Source organism: Pan troglodytes, chromosome 2 (genome assembly GCF_028858775.2).
Source record: "Pan troglodytes isolate AG18354 chromosome 2, NHGRI_mPanTro3-v2.0_pri, whole genome shotgun sequence".
NCBI classification, from domain to species: domain Eukaryota; kingdom Metazoa; phylum Chordata; class Mammalia; order Primates; family Hominidae; genus Pan; species Pan troglodytes.
This window is the reverse complement of record NC_086015.1, coordinates 33,242,480-33,260,343: the sequence shown is the minus strand read 5'-3', so window position 1 is coordinate 33,260,343 and position 17,864 is coordinate 33,242,480. Positions and strand designations below refer to the sequence as shown.

The following is a 17,864-nucleotide window of genomic DNA, read 5'->3' as shown; positions in this document are numbered from 1 at the left end:
CCTGACTCATGTCTGTGTACGGCCCAGAGGCTTAGTCCTCAGCATCATCTGATGGCAATCTTAAATGCTTTATTTGAAAATTGGATGAGATAACCTTTGTGTTTAAAATGGAAAAACAGTATACATATAAGTTCTAAATAAGTCAGTTGTGTCTGCATGGAGACAGACAAAAAACTGGAAAGAAAGAGCATGTCTTTTTATCACATAGCAAAAACTCTCTCTGGATGACAAATGTGATGGTTAATTGCACCTGTCAACCTGGCATGGCTATGGTGCCAGTTGTGTGGTCATACACTAGTCTAAGTGTTGCTGTGAGGTATTTTTTAAATGTGGTTAACATTTAAATTAGGGCACTTTGAGTAAAGCATATTACCCTTCATAATGTAGGTGGGCCTCATCAGTCAGTTGAAGGCCTTAAGCATAAACACCCAAGATTTTTGGAGAAGGAAGAAATTCTGCTCCCAGGCTGCCTCTGAACTCAAGACTCTTTACCAACTCTTCCCCAGGTCTCCAGCCTGCTGGCTCACCCTGAAGGTTATTGTGGGGACCCTCCAGCTCCCACAATAATTGTGTGAACCAATTCCTTGAAATCTCTCATATATATATATATATATATATATGAAATATGGTTCCACTTCTTTGGAAAATCCTAATGAAAGATAAATAAGGCAGCTATAAAAGTCAGTGAGATGGGCACTCTAATACATTCCTAATAAATATCTATAATGCTTCTAATATAATTTAAACAAAATATATAGTCTTAAAGATCATTTTCCAGTCATTTCAGTTCTAAGAATCTAAAATAGATCATCCGATTAACATTTTAAGTGTAAGTAATTGGAGTAACCTGATGTCCAGGCCTAGCAGGTTGGTTAAATAAATCACCAATGAATAAATTATGATTCAACCATTAAAATGATACTGAGAAAAAATTTATCAATATGGAAAATGTTTAGGGTGAATAACTAATGGAAAAAAATCAGAATATGATATTATATATGCAGGTTTTCAACTATGAAATACAAAGAGAATGGAAGAACAATACCAAAATAACCACAGTGAATTGTTTCCTCTGTGGTTAGGTATTTTGTGATTTTACTTTTCTTTTTGATAAATTTTGGCATTTTCCAATTTATCTTAAAATGAACATGTTATTTCACTATTTAAAGTGAACATTATTTTAAAAGAAATATTAGGGTAAGTGTATTCCAAAGTACAGATTTTTATTATTATCTGAGAGGACATTTTTAAAAGCCCAGAGGTGACAATAGAAAAATAAATTACATGTGTACTTTAGTCATTTCCTCTCTATCTGAACCAAGCATCAATTTAAGAAAAGTTTGTCTTTCTTTAAAATCTGGGAGCATTAGTTCTACATCAAAATGATGTCAACATTCTCATTTAAGACATAAAGACAAATATCACTTAATGAAATAGTAACAGCTACCAATGAATGGCAAAGGATAAGTCTTTGAAAGGTTTAAACCTGAATAAATATGCAATATTTTCACTTTTAACATTCTAATTCTACCTTTGCACTTGATATAGTTTGGATATGTGTCCCTGCACAATCTCATGTTGAATTGTAATCCGCCGTGGGGCATGGTGGTAGGTGTTTGAATCATCAGGGCTGATCCCTCATGGCTTGGTACTGTCTTCGTGATAGAAGGTTCTCACAAGATCTGGTCATTTAAAAGTGTGTGGCATCTCTCACCCCATACTTTTGATTCTGCTTTTGCCATGTGTTGTGTGTGCCTACTTCTTCTTTGCCATCCACCATGATTGTAAGCTCCCTGAAGTCTCCCCAGAAGCTGATGCCAGACCTATGTTTCCTCTACAGCCTGCAGAATCATGAACCAGTTAACCTTATTTTCTCCATAAATTACCCAGTCTCTGGTATTTCCTTATAGCAATACAAGAATAGCCTAATATAGGACTTTTGCCATGTACTTCTCACTAAATTTATATTTTTTCAAATATTGATACATCTCTTGGCAGTTTATTTGTAATGTGTTATAACACTAGTGGGTTTTTTTTTTTTCAGTCTCTCACTATGCCTTCTGCATGTTTTGATATCACAAATTCCGCTACTTGCAGCCCATGGAGTGAATTTTGTCCTGATGGAGGAGGTAGATTCCAAGTGGTCCTTCTCACAAGCATGCCTTCTACCATGATTAGTACCATCAGCGGAGCAGTGCATTAGAAAACATGCAACTGAAAGCCTCAAGCTAGGGAAAAATATGTAACTTCTTTGCCACATGGGCAACACATTTTTTTCAGAAAGAAGTATCTTCACTTTTATTGACTTCCAGCTTCCAGCTGCCAATAGCTAAGCAAATATGGTCGACATGGCTATATTTGATTTGGCAGGGCCGATTCTTCTCCCCAGAAAAATCTAGAGTGGCAGAAGTCCATGCCAAAAGGCTACTAATTAGAATTGCCATATAAAATACAGGACAGCTGGTTAAATTTGAATTTCAGAAAATAATAAGTTTTAAAATATAAGTATGTCTAAAATATTACATATGGTATGCCTCAAAAAATTTGAACTGAACTTATAAAAATTATTCATTGCTTGTCTGAGATTCAAATTTAGCTGGGTATTTTGTATTTTTATAGCCTAAATCTGGCCACCCTACTCCCAACTGATGTACTGAGACAGTTTACAGGCCTTTCAGAGGACACAGAAGATTTGACGGCGTCTCTAAATGGAATGACAATTGACAATGGTTAATATTTTCTATCGTTTTTACACTTAAACTGTGTAAACCAAAAGTGTCCCCAAATTAACTGCCCTTTAAGAGAGACTTAAACCACCAGTGGTGTTTCTGATATAAAGCAATACAGTATTCCAGGAGCTCTGTTTTTGTTATGGTTTTAAGCTGATGTCTTTCCTTTTGGCATGCGGGAAAATTTAAATTGTTTTCTTAAATTGTTATTCAACACAATAAAGTACTATCTAGAATGACAGATGTCCAGATCCCCATCCCTGATATCAGAAAAGTACAATTCAGAGAGACCAGAAAAATATGCAAAACAGAACAGAAAAGGAGATGAAGGGCAATGCTGCCCAAAGTGTGGTCTGCAGACAAGTGCTGACTGGCAAAATTTACACATCCCTGACCAGTGAGTCTAGGGATAAAGAATTCATGTCTAGCAACTTTATGGTCATTTGTCCAAAGAACTGTTAGTCTCTTGTCTATAATAAAGGTTGGACTTGGATTTTGGAAGTCTGCTTTATGCTTTTTCATTTTCTAGTAATTTTCATTCTAGTTTTACAAAAATATCAGCTGGGGTCAATTAGGGATTAAAAACACTAGTTTTCACCCCTGATAGAAAAGTGCTGAAAATTTTCTTATTTTCCTTCATTTTCATTTTTACACTTCTAGTGGTAAAAAAAAGTTGCATTGATGTGTTTTCTTATTTTAAACAAAAATCTAATTTTTTAAATTTTTGTGAGTACATAGGTGTATATACGTATGGGATACATGAGATATCCAATTACATTTTAAAAATTATTTTAAAATATACAATTAAGTTATTATTAACTATAGTCACCTTATTGTGCTACAAAATAGTAGGTCTTGTGTTTTCTGATCACAGTACAAAGAGTAAACCCACACGAACTACAAAGGAAAAATTTAATTCCCTCACATTTACTTTACTTGTTTTCTTAACTCTGTTTTCTTTGCCTAGTCCTTACTCTCTAACCTGCACCATACCTTCCTGACTCCGAGGAAGAAATTTAAGAGTATCAAACCCAAAATCAGGACATGCAGGGTTTCTTGGCGGTGACTGTCCCTGGCAATATCAATCCCCCAGCTGGAGCCTCAGTTGCCTTGTGTGTAAAATGCAGGTTGTACTTAGTCATTGAAGGTCACCTTCTGATTCCAAGATTCCTGGACGGCTACAATACACTTGCTATTAAACTAAGATGAGCCTGCGTCTCTCTGCCTACAGGGGTACACTCACTGGCCCCAGGGGGTGGCTGGCGGGGCTCACATCAGCAACATGTGGTTGTCGCACCTGAGCCAGAGGGTTTGCCAGACTCCTAGCCCCTCCCAGCAACTTTACAATGGGAGGCCCTGACACCCAAAAAAAACCACCACAAATTATGTTTTGCCTTCTAGAGATGACATCCGCATGAACAGCACTAAATCGTGGCCATACAGCCTGCCTGACACTTTTGCCAGTGCCTCAAAAACAGTTAAACCCCTGGTAGTCCAGATGCTCCATCCATCCCACCAGGGCTTCAGTATTCTGGATGTTTATGTTCATTATGCAGTCAGGAAACATAATTATTCGTTTTCCTTTAAGGAAGTTTATGACCGAAGGTAATGGGGGGAACATAAATGTACTGACTGTTTACTGAGACTCATAAATGCTAAGAACACAGACAAATAATTGTCACTGGAGATTTGTTCTTGCAGTGTAGAATCTTTGTTTTTAGCAATTTAACTACTAAAAGTTTACCCACCTTGAGGAGAATTATTTAGTAGGAAATAAAACTTAGCACCTATTTCATTCCTTGCTCCTACAACTCTCATCCTTTCAGAAAATCAGCTTTCACACAAAATATGCAGAAGGTAGCTTGTTATATAGGGCTAGTAAAGCTAAGGGGTAATTAGTACAAGCTAAACCTCTAAATAAAGCCAAGTTTTAACATTTGGGAGTTCTGGATCAACCTTAACTAATACGTTCAGTTTTCCTCTGTGAGAGATGTACTTTGGTACTCACCAATTAACAAGAATCAAAAACAGAAATGTTAAGAAATACGTTCTGTCCAATTAGTAAAAATGTGGCAAAGCTCAGGTTAGCATTTAGCAAGTATGATGAAATGCTTGTACCTCTTAAGAGTTTAGAACAGTATCCACTTATGACCAGGGTGGGTTGTACTGAGCTCATTTTAGGAGGTTTTCTGGGAATGTTTGGCACTGTGTGGTGGAGAAAACAGTGTGAGTGTGAGGCCCCTGAGACTTTGGGACTCCTGTTTGTTTGTTTGTTTTTGTTTTTGTTTTTGTTTTTGTTTTTACCTTTTGTAGAGATGAGGTCTCACTATGTTGCTCAGGCTGGTCTCAAACTCCTGGCCTCAAGCGATTCTCCCACCTCAGCCTCCCAAAGCACTAGATTACAGGCATAAGCCACCACACCTGGCCTCGACTCTTGATCTTAACTGCCATAGTGGTGAGTAAAGGGTGACATCACTGGGGGAAAGAGACAGTGAGAGACTCAGCCTGTAGATAGCCTTCCTCTGGCTTCTTCCCTCTCATAGTGGGCAGCTGCATTAAATTTGACAGTTAAACTTGTCTCACCCCTTCCAGCTGGGGCCATTCCCTCATATTCCCCAACATGCATGCAGCCTCTGAGCCAGTAAAGAGAGTGCAAAGTGAACCACCCTAACAACAAAAAATTTGTTTTCTTTTAATACTGAATAAGATTTATTATGCAGCTCACTCTTTGCCTTCCTCTTTACATCCAATGGGAAAGAGATGTGAGAGTTTTTCAGGATTAGCAATGTGCTATCAAATAGCCACTTGCAGGGATGGTACAGAGAAGACTCCCTGGCACCAGCTTTGGGGTGTGGCATGTGGGAACCCGAGGCCACCCCATCTTCAAAAGGCAGCAGCTGGAAAAGAAGATGTCTGGCCCAGAGGTGCCTCTATTATTCCTCGCTCAGGCTGGAAATGTTGGGTTCTTAGTCCCCAAAAAAGGCAAGTTCTTGAGAGGAATCAATAAAAGAAAGTCAGTTTATTTGCTCGATACGATGGACATGGATTACCCCCAAAGCATGATTTGGTGTGAAATGCTTTATTCATTTATTTCTAAAGGGCTGTGTGGACCTTATGCCAATGCTTGGGTTTACAATGGTACAAAGACTAAGATAAATTCATCTATTCCCTCACCAGTCATCCTCCTAGGAGAAGGCTACAAATGTTACCAAGGACAGGGATTACAGGCAGAAGACCCCTGTACCTGTACCAAATGGACCTGCAGAGTCTATGGTTCTGATGTATGTCACACGGGAACTAGTCAAGGCCTGTACAACAACAGCTTATTTATTTTTGCTACGAACTCTAAAAATTAGCTTATTTTTTTCTGGTAAAGAAACAATGCTTATGTCAAGGCCCCTAGAAAAATCGAATGGTGTTGTTTCATAAGCTCATAATGGAAGGCTCTATCCATTATAACCAGGGATAAATGTATTGGATTCAATATGTTTGGTTTGGGAAATCTCTTTTTGTCAGTTTCAGTATAACCAATTGTCCATTATAGCATGTCCTTGCTAAGAGTAGCTGATGTAGAAATATTTAACCACCCCATCCATAAACATTTATTTTCTCCCAGAGCAGGAAAGGGCTGAGCTTCTCAAGGCCCTAATATTATTTATTTGCCAGAGAAGGGATATGATTTTTATACCAGGTGCAGTTTTCCTTTGGTATATTTTAAAATTTCTGCCTTTGAAATGATTCCTAAAGCTAAGATTCTGACCACTTGCCCTCAGTAAATATCTGGTGATCCTTTTCCCCAACAGATGGGAAGGGCCTCCTGATATGCCCCTGGCCTAATTTCAATTTGGGTAATTGCATTCTGTCGACTTGAAATTTCCTCACCAGTTTCATCTGCCTGGGATATGATGCCTCATTCTTGGTGCTGAACGGCCTGGCGTGCCGTTGGAGACTGGGAACAGCTGGTGCATTCCACCCCAGAAGTGGATGCATTTTAGTGGCAGGTGCAAAGGTTTTCTTCTGCAGAATACAAATTGTGCCCTAGGAATAAGATTCATGAATGCCTTTTATTTTTGCAATAAATATAGGTACCAGAAAATCAGAAATATAAAAGTATCCAGAGCATAAATATGAATTGGGAGAAAAATACGCTTTCACTGAAGCCATTCTATAGTGTGATCTTTTGTACTCCATAAATCTTAAAGTGCCTGTAAGTTTGAATTTGGATAATAAGGATAAATAATTCACATGATGCAGGCAACCATTACTCTGCCATGTACACATATTACCCAGTTGTACACCCACACACATATATATACATATGTATGTGTATATGTGTGTGTGTGTGTGTGTGTGTGTGTGTGTGTCCTAACTCTTACCTGCTGAGAGTCTTCATCAGTCTAGGATAAAATTGCTTTCCCATGAAACCTCACTAGGCATCCTATGCATACCTCAGTACAGTAGGTCACATATTTAATTTAAAGGAGATTATTTGCTGTACTAAAGTAGAATCTTAAAAGGGATCCTATCCATTTCTGTTTCCCCAGCACCTAGAACTTACTAGGTACTCAATAAATGAATTAAAATACAGACTACATAGTTCAAATCCAATTTGTCCAAGCTCTGACTCCCAAAATGCTATTTCTAAGGGATGTAAATCACCAGGATCTTTAGTAGCCCATGTCACATCCCCTTGGCCACCTTAGCTCTAGGGAACAGTTCCATGAAAGCATAGACTCTCCTTGCGTAAAGTACCCCATCTCAAGCAAATGCCACATAGTGTTCTACTTCTGCCCCAGGACCTTCTCCCAGAGTTGGTTTTCAGAGATGCTGGATACCTGGGTGGAGTGTAGCCTGAAACTAGAGAGCAATTGCACCAATGCAGCACCAAAGAGCATAGGAAAGGAGCTGGTGGGTAAATGTTCCTGTTTCCCAGCCTGCAGGCAGACAACTCTGGGAGTCCTTTGCACCTTCTCTGGAAGTTTCAGTGACACTGGACCCTACTGACCAACTCTACGTTTTTGTTTTGGTTTGGATTTTGCTGAAAATCTTTGAGCAGTGACTTTGATAACACACCATTATATTGGATTGTCCTCCCACCATCCCCACTCACTCTCTCCTACTTCAGGACATCACATCCCAAGCAAACTATCTGTACCCAAGTCTTTTCCTCAGACACTGATTAGAGAGTAATCTAAACTGTGACAACTTGGGACATCACTATGCTGATAGTCACACTAGTAGACTGTCCCCATAAAAACATAGTATGCCTGTTCAGCCACCATTTCATTTTCTTTCCTATCATGAAGCAGATAAATATTATGCCAAGAGTGCTCCGTTACATATAGGCTGACAGATTATATGCTATGCTTAGGCCAGGAAATAGGAAGAATAAGACTGCTGCGATGTGTATTCTGAAATATTACATGTTAGCTCTAAATGTTGTATTTTACCAATGACTCAGCAATTATTTTCAGTCTTATAACTAGTGGAAAAGTCTAGATTCTGCCTTATTTTAGCCTCTGCAGGTCACCATACATTAGCTTAGGGGCCCCAAGCCCCTGTGTAACTCAAGCTGACTTGAATTCTAATTTGTACTATGCAGCAATCCTGGCCATATCATCTGCATGCTTAGCCTCATGCTGCCTTAGCCCTGGGGATAGAAAAATATTTATGCAGTAAAACTTGTCACTACCATTCTTGTTTTGTGCAGATCATCAGTAGGTAGTGTTATAACCTAAGAGAAGGGCCTTATGAAGTCCATAGTCCACCATTTTAAGTCTATGCAGTTTAGGAAAGTTAGGGCAGCCTAAGAAGGCCAGGCCACCCCTGAGTTGACAGTTCCATACTCACTGTAGGGATAGCCTGTTGGCCCCATGAGATAGAGAAAGGCAGTGAATGGGTGAACTGCAGAGAATCTCATCAGTTCTTTGGAACAGTTTAGACATCCAACTTCCATGAAGTATTCAAATTGAGGCTAGAATCTGACTTAGGAGCTGGACTGGGGCAAAGGTTAACTGAGGCTCTCACTCAGTTTCAGAAAAAGGACTCCCAGACTTTAAAAATTGTATAAGAGAAGGCCTGCAGGACACCTGAGATCATCTTTATTTGATTTTTGAAAAATTGTTAACTTTTACTTGACTGTAAAAGCTCTACTCTTTTACTATAAAATGTTGAAATGCAAAATTATATAAAAATAAACACAAACATTTACACATATAATCCCATTTGATTCTACCACCCAGAGGTAATTGCTACTAATGTTAAGTCCATTTGCTTCTGGCATTTTCCCATATGAATATATGAATATACATTTCTCATTTTCTCTCTCTCCTTCTATTTTATGTGTGAGATCCAGATAAAAGCATTATTTTATTGAGATTTTATAAAATTTTCATATACTTCTTTCTTCTGACAACATATTGTAAGCATTTCTTTTGCAAAAAGCATTTTTGGAGTATGTAACATTTAATGATATTTGATGATTCTCTGCTGATAGATGTAAAAATTATTTCTTATGTTTGTTATCACAAGTGAGACTACAACTTCCAAGTATCTTATTTATCTCTTTCTAGGAGTCTTGAGACTTCTCTTCTTTTGGTGTGGATTCCGGAACTCCTTTCTGAAGCAAGAGGCAAATATCTCTCAGCAGAGAATGCCAAGACCAATCACTTAACCATGGCAATCTTACTCAGCATGTTAATTCCAACCTTGATGGTCCCAAGATGGCTGCAGCAGTTTCAGCCATGTTATCCTAATCCACCAACATCTGGAGGTATCTGTCTTTTCCATCTCCATCTATTAAAAATGTAGGATACTTTTACCAGAAGGTCCTCCTCTAGACTACTACTCATGTTTCATTGGACAAATTTGGTCCCATGCAATTTCTTAAGTCATTTACTGATGAGGGAAGTAGAATTATCATGACTGGATTAGACTACCTAAGATTCACCACTCCTGAGCCTGGATAAAGATAATTTTCTCAGAGCAAACAACTGCATATGGCTGAAGATAGGAATGAACTATAAAACAAAATTGGAGTCCTCCAGGAAAGAAAGGGGGAATTAAAGGGAAACGATTGTGTAGGCAAAACACAATAGTCTCCAATGCCAAATAAACTTTGTTTTGTTACTCTCTCATCTACTTTATCACATTTTTTTCCTTGTTACCCTTCTCACCTTAATTCATCACCAATAAGCCTCTTTAAATCAAATTTTTGATGGTCATCCATAAATCTCCAAGAAATTGAGTGATAATTAACATTACAGTGATAATGAGCTTAAGGTCTTGTTTCTTCTTGAAAGCTGGGAGGGTAGGAGGGGAGTGAATGGTGAGAAATTACTTAGTGGGGGCAATACTCATTATTTGGGTGATGGGTTACCCTATAAGTCCAGACTTTACCGTTATACAATATATCCATGTAACAAAACTGCATTTGCACCATTTAAATGTATACAAATTTTTAAAAAGAAAGCTCTAGAAGATATAAACATCTTCAAGATCTATAGGAATAAAGCAGTCATGGGGGTATGGCAGGCAAGAAAGGATTTAAGGCCCAGTTCGCTCCTATGACCTCCTCACTTTATCTCCTATCACACTACTCTGCACACTCTGTTATGGCCACGTTGGCCTCTCTGCAGTTCCTCTAAGAGGCCAGCATTCTCTCACCCTGGGGACTTTGTACTTTACTTCCCTATGCCCACACCAAGCTTTCTTCATATAACGATGTTACATAATTCCTCCCTTACTATGAGTTTCTGCTCACATGCCACCTTATTAAAGAGGTTTGTCCTGACCATCTTATGTAACATAGCAACTTTATTTCATTCTTTGTCCTGTTACCCCAGTTTATATATGCTTATGGCTCTTATAACCACCTGACATGGTATGCATTTATTTATTGTTCTTATAAGTAATTATCCATGAGACAAGTGTTTATATTTTGTTCACAATTTGTTTCTCTGAGCCTAGTATAGTGCCTGACACATATAGGCATGTCTTAAATATGTATAGAATGAATTGATGGGTGGCTACTGGCCATGGGAAACTTAGATGATCTTTCTGTTCCTTAACGTAGATCACAACATAATTCAAGAGGTACCTCATCCTGTGCAGGCATCTTTCTCTATGATAAGCAGTAATACCCATAGTAAGCCCAAGTAAGTCAATATCTTTCTTCTTTCATCTACTTTCCTCTAAGCAAGACCCTCATTTTTTAGGGTGAGCTGTTTATGTTGAAAGCTGAACAGCATCTATCATTCTAATAAGAAATAAAAGGCAAATCCCAACAGAGTAGTGACTGAGACACATCCTACAACTTATAATACTCTAATTAGAAAATGTGTTTTAATTCTGATTCAAATGTATTTTATATGCCAGAAATAGTCATAAAAACATATGTCAAAATCATGAAGAAATAAGGTAATATAATTAGTCAATAGTGATTTAAAAAATAAGTTTAGTATGCCTTGGAATTTCCATTTGATGTGGTACTTAAGCCACATACACACAAAATGTTTCGGAGACTTCCAGGCAAAATGGCAATATGAATACTAGACATAATTGCCAGCAGAAAAACATGGAAACGTCTATATACAAGATTGAAAGGAAGACAGCCAGACTACAGTGATAGGCAGGTGAGGGAACAGCCTATGTGCATTATATATGAAAGAGGTCCCTGCAGAACCTAGTAACATCCACTGTCTGTGTGCCGGCAGTGGTGGTAGGTGAATATCTGAACCCCACTAGTATTGCTGTGAAGACTGTGAGATAGGGACCACGAAGACCAGCCTGTCCAGGCCTATGCTAGGTGAGAAGAGCCCAGTCAGCATGGGAAAGGGATCATCTTAGAATGAGGTCACCCCTGCCCGGCAAAGAGAAGGACCCTGGTCCCCTGTCTCTGGGTTTCCTCACCAAACTCAGAGGATAAATTCTTTGGGAAATTTCTCAAGTTAAGGGGATCTGAAGTGGTAAGGTAAAAGCACAGCAAACCCAAACAGATTTCTTTTCTGAAAAGAGTTCGGCAAACTGCCCCTCAATCTCTGACAGAACCCATTTTAATTATCAATTCTGAGTATTGAGTAACAAGTTTGATTTGTGAAATGCTATGTAACTTTTGTTTTAAATATCACATTCTCAACTAACATTTGAGGATGTAAGAGATCCTTTTATTATATGTGTTATATTAAGTGAAAAATGTGTAAATAAGTAGGTGATTTAGGATTACAACCTCAAAATATTTTATACAACTAAACACAAAAATTGATACAAAAGTATGGCACAGATATACAGTTGGCACTCAGTATCCAGGGGGGATTGGTCCCAGAACCCTTTGTGATACCAATATCTGTGGATGCTCAAGTCCCTTAATAGTGTAATAGTGTAGTATTAGCATATAACCTATGCACATCTTCCCATATATGTGAAATCATCTCTAGATTACTTATAATGTCTCGTACAATGTAAATGCTATGTAAATAGTTGGAATACTGTATTGTTTAGAGAATCATTACAAGAAAAAAAAGTGTTTGTACCTTTATAGCACAGACGCAGCCATCCATTTTTTTCTCCCAAATATTTTCAATCCATGATTGGTTGAATCCACAAATGTGGAGTCCACTGATGTGGAGGGCCAACTGCACTCCATTATGGCAACTGTATCAAAATCACGAAGTTATTTTTATTCTTACTTTTCTTATGTTAGGTGAGAAGAAACTTAATTGGCCTTTTATTCAGGATATATCCAGAATCCAAACACTATCTACAATTGCTGCCACTCTGGCCTGAACCACCATCATTTTTTTTTCTCAAATTGCTGCATTAGCCTCCTAATAGTTCTACTGGCTTCCCTTCTTGCCCACTGTGTGCCCCATGGTATAGTTTCTACACAGCAGACAGAGTGGCCTTTCAAAGACGTAAGTCAGATTTCTCTGCTCAGAACTTCCCAGTGACTGTACATCACTGTCATTTCATAAGCCTCTCTATTAACTAGTCAGACATTATGTTCTGCTACTGTTCTTGTACTGACTCTTGTCCAACCACACTGACCTCCTTGTGGGTCCTTAGATTTGACAAACATGTTCTTTCCTTTGCACGGGCTGTTCTTGCTGCCTGGAATTCTTCCTTTAGTTAGCACTCTCTTCAAGCCTTTAATGTAACCTTCTCAAGAAATCCAGCTACCCCCTCAAGACACCCCTTCCTCCTTCTAGTCTTGCCAAGTATCTCCAAACTTCCTTCCCAGAGTCATGTTGCACAGTTCCAGGGGATGGGTGTCTCATAAAATAGAATGTGAATGATACTTACTGAAATTGTGTGGAATGTGAAGACCTTACTTTATTTTTCTCGATAGTTCTTATCACCTTTTAATACATTATATCATTTACTTTTTAAAAATTGTCTATCTCCTCCTCTAGGATCATCAGCGCCATGAGGGTGGGAATGTCTGTTGTACTTACTGCTATAACCTCAGTTCCTAGAACAATGTCTGGCACATAGTACACGCTAAAAAATAAATGAATCACAGGGTAGTAGAAATAAATGTGATTTTAATTTTCTTCTATAAACTATCTGTATTTTCCTTATTAATATTAAAACTAGAAAATGAATAAAAGGAAAAAAAAACTTATCACATGTGCTCAATTCATTGCTTTTATTCTTAGCCTGGAAAATAAACTAAATTTCTTCTGTATTCATACGAAAGAACAACTAAAGAAAATCTGTTTAAACTATCCTTGAATCAAACACCAATAAAACATATCTAAACTCTGCAGTTATTTCCATGGGTTTTTCCCACTCCCACTGATTTTGGTGTAGTTTCTGATCAATCATGATGGTGGGAGATGACCCAGTTTCATAACATCTGAAGCTATTCAATTTTTCTATGATACAATTTCATCATGGGCCAAGTCAAATGGTCCAGCAGAGAGATGCTGTCACATTCTCTTAAAAGGTTATCCTTTTGCCTTTCTTTTGAGATATTGTTTCTTAGACAGGAGAAAAATTGAAGCTTATATCTAAGGGCAAAACTACATGATGAAAATTTTTTTCTGTGTTGCCAATCCTCCTATGCCCACACAAGGGAGGAGCAATTCTGAAGACTTAGACTTTCAGTTCTAAAAATGTTAGTGATTATAAATGAATTTGAACCCTATCTTTAAATCTGCTTTCAAGGATTTTTTTAGATCAATGAGGCATTAAGCAATTTAAAATGTTGATTATTTGTAAAATATGTCAAAGCTGACTCTGACGATGCTACATAAAACCAAAGCAACAAATACAAACAATAAGTGAGACATGTTTTCTTTGCAACTCTTAGCTTTATTTAACGATGCAGCAATTTCCTCTATAATAACTCCAAACAGAGCAAAGACAAACCAACCACACAGGAGAAAATGAATCTGGTCAACAGAGATTTGGGACCCACCTTTAATCCTTTAATAATGGCCCAGAAAATAATTTATCTCTTGCTGTTACTTCATATCTGGCAATTCAAACAAAGACATCATTTTGTCCTCAGCAGGGGCAGTAATTTTTTTGCTAGCCTCTGTGGATAGCTTTGTATAATTTATGTAGCTTTTAATATTGGTAATAGCAACTAGCTGGCTAAGGCAATAAGCACTTTTTAACATAGAATAAAGAAAGAAATCTCTCACATTTCAATTAACTCACTGAATTCAGCATAACCAGTATGACTGTTTCATTTGACTGTTGCTCAAAGAACATTCATTAAAAATGTTTCATTGTTAATATTTACAGTGTTCACACTAATATTATAATGAATATTATAATGTTCACACTAATATTGAAAAATTAGGAAAACACCAATCTGCAATAGAATAACCCATTACACTAACCCAAAAATATTGTTTTTATCAAATTGGTGGCCTTATTCTTCGGTTTTTACTTTTTGAAATGTGACAAGTACCACAGAAGTAAAGAGCAGGAATTACAGATGGTGTGATACACAAGATCATGGATGATTGGCCCTATGTATTTAAAAATCTTTTGAAATTATCAATAACTTCTCTGATTTTACACTTTATGCTAAAGAATTAAAAAACATATGAACAAGAAGACACTATTTCCAATATATTATATGCCATTCTAATAAATCATAATACTAATTGACAAACTATTGATAAATATAGTTAATAACCTCTTCTCAGATACGGCATATAATAATTGTGTGTGAGAACACCATACAGTTGTCTTGGACTAAATATGTTTCAGAAAATATATCAGAATCTATCAAAAGTCTATCCCTGTGATTGACTTAGTAGCACATCAAATTATTACAAGCACTTGTATATATTCCATTATTTTAAAAATAATAATCACTTTAACCCTTTTTAGAATTAATTTCAAAGATATTAATCAATGATCTAAAAATGTATAAATCTAAACATAAACTTCCTACTTGTTATTTGGTCGTCAATATTTATAAATTTCCAAATTTCATGCACATTTTTTTCCCTATGTTTCAATTTATCTGAAAGCAGGTTTGTCACACAGCGGACAACATAAAAGCACTACACTACGGTTTGGTAGGAAGCTTTTTGTTTTCCTTCCTAGTAGAACATAAACTAATGATGTATCTTGCAATCAGCATTTCCCGAATTCAACAAAATGCAGGAATAGGCATTGTTTCCCTGGGTGAAGGCCTGGATTTGTTTTATAATGTTATACTGAAGCACCTGATGTTGTACTGAAACATCCAAAAGTGGTTAAACACACTCCGGGACAGACTACTGAAGGGCCCAAGCTCATGCATGTAAGGCACTTAGTACAGTGCTTGGTAAAAAGTGAGTGCTCAATAAATGACAACTATTGCCTTCTTTTACATTAGGTTGGTTCAAAAGTCATTGAGCTTTTTTTCTATTAAAAGTAACGGCAAAGACTGCAATGACTTTGGCACCACCCTAATGTATAGAGAGAATATTTGGGTATGTGTAGCAAATTCTGTCTCTGCCCCTGCCAGAACTCCTTTAACAAGCCCATGTTCTCTTCCTTCCATCTTTTCTGGAGACTTGCTTCTAGCTCACCGGAACCACCCCACTGAGAGTTGCCTGGGAGGTTATAACACCCCACCCCATCCTATATCCTCCACTGCAGGACCACTTTCCCAACCAGGAAGTATAAAAGCCCAACTACTTTGCCTAAAGGCAGGCAATGCTTATGTTCCAGAGCTCCCCCAGGGACCAGGCTGAAGCTAGAATTCTGAAACCACTTCTTTGGCGAACTCTTTCCTCTATTATGCTTGGCTTCCCTCACTTCCTCACAGGTTTCTCCTGAGAACATTCCCTCAATAAATCAATTATACAAGAACCACCATCTCTGACTCTGCTTATAGGCAATCCCACCTCACATGGTTCCTCAGATTTCCGCTGGGCATGGTATTTATGTTTTCACTGGTTTCCACAATGTGTTTGGCTAGCATAATCATGTGAAAACAACAACCAGATGAACCTTGGGGAACCATATCTATGGAATTATACGGCTGCCCTTAGGGGCTCAGAGGAGAAACAGACATGCAAAGAGACAATTACAAATTATTAAAATGCACATATAAAAAAGTGCGATAGAAGTACAGGGAAAAGTGAATAACACTTTCTGAGAATTCATCAAAAGCTTCATTGAAGAGGTAAGATTTGAGTTAATCATGGGGACGTGAAGCTGCCTGAGATTTGCTCAAGTAGACAAGGCAGGGAAAGCTTAATGAAAAAAAAAAATGCCATGTGTTAACACTCAGATTTGAGAAAGCATGGTGTGTTCAGAAATCTGCAAGTAGTTTGGTGTGCCGGGTATAAGATGTAAATTGGCACAAGATGAGGAGATACACACACCATACATACATTTACATATATATAATTCATGATCATTACATGATGGAGACCTAGAAAACACAAGCAGAAAAATGACATAATTCAATTTGTTTCATTTAATTTTAATTAGTTGTTTAACTTTGTGTAAAGCATACACAATGAAAAACTCAAAACATAGAGATATAGAAAAATTGGATCTAGTAAACAGGATTCTAGTGAAAGTGTGGAGAATGTGCAGGAATGGAGTAGAACCTGCAGGGAGGGAGACCAGTTAAAAGACGCCAGAAAGGGGTGGAAGGGCCAAAAACTCAGGGTGTTAAGGAGATACAGGATCCTGAAGAATTAATCTAAAATTAACTCTTGTCATAAGCAGATGCATATCGGACTTGTTTCATTTCTTGCACTTAGTAGGTAAGCAGTAGTAGGTAAGACTAAGTAAGTAAGTTAGTAAGTAAGCACTTAGTAGGTAAGACTCTTTAAGACATTCAAGAGAGGCTAGAGGGTGGAAAACATGTGAGAAAGGTAAGAATACATTCTTGAGAAAGTGAAGGGCTCGTGCATCCATCAGACCCAATTACCGATGACAGGGTCCCTCTGTGAAGTCAAGAGACATTTGTCTCTCCAGTGGGGTGAATGTTTCTGAATCTCCAGCTTTGTAAAGCCATCTCTATGCAGTTGATATCTTGCCTGTTTTACTTACATTAAAGGGATTCACACCCTCTGATTTCTCAGTAAATCACCATTACACTTTTGACAAGCACATAGCAATCTATTCTAATATCCCAGGGAAGAAGTGAAAAGGATGTGAACTAAGATAGTGGTCTGGGGAAAGAAAAAGGTGGGTAGGGGAGGAAAGACTGAAAAATATGGTTGGTAAAAAGAAAATAAATTCAAATAGTTATCATTTGGATGCAAGGGAGAAGAAAATAGAAAATACTTATTTACACCACTTTAAAAATCCCCATGCATAAAAACACCTCAGTGTTAGCACACTCAAATAATATTAAATAGCCTGATGCTGGTTAAACCACAAAAGTGTATCAGTTCACAAAATTCAAGATAAGCAGACAAGGAAAAGGAGAATAGGGACATAAACAAAAGCTATCTACTCAAACCACAAAAGTAAGATATGAACATTTAGGCTAGCTCTTCAAGCTAAGAAAACAAAAAAGTACTATTTTCGCTTATAAGATTTCATCATTAGACCACAGGTGCATGAACTACAGTGGTGAATCATGGCTATATGGCATCGATTCTACTTTATTGTCTTTTAGGATGAGCCCTCTGTATCATTACAGCTATGGAAGCAGGCTTAAAT

General features: G+C 37.6%; 1 protein-coding gene across 10 annotated transcripts in view; it reads right to left on the bottom strand.

Moving 5' to 3' along the window:
• Positions 1 to 17,864, bottom strand: part of RBMS3 (RNA binding motif single stranded interacting protein 3) — a 1,471,465-nt gene that overhangs the window by 765,428 nt on the left and 688,173 nt on the right. The window lies entirely within an intron of this gene.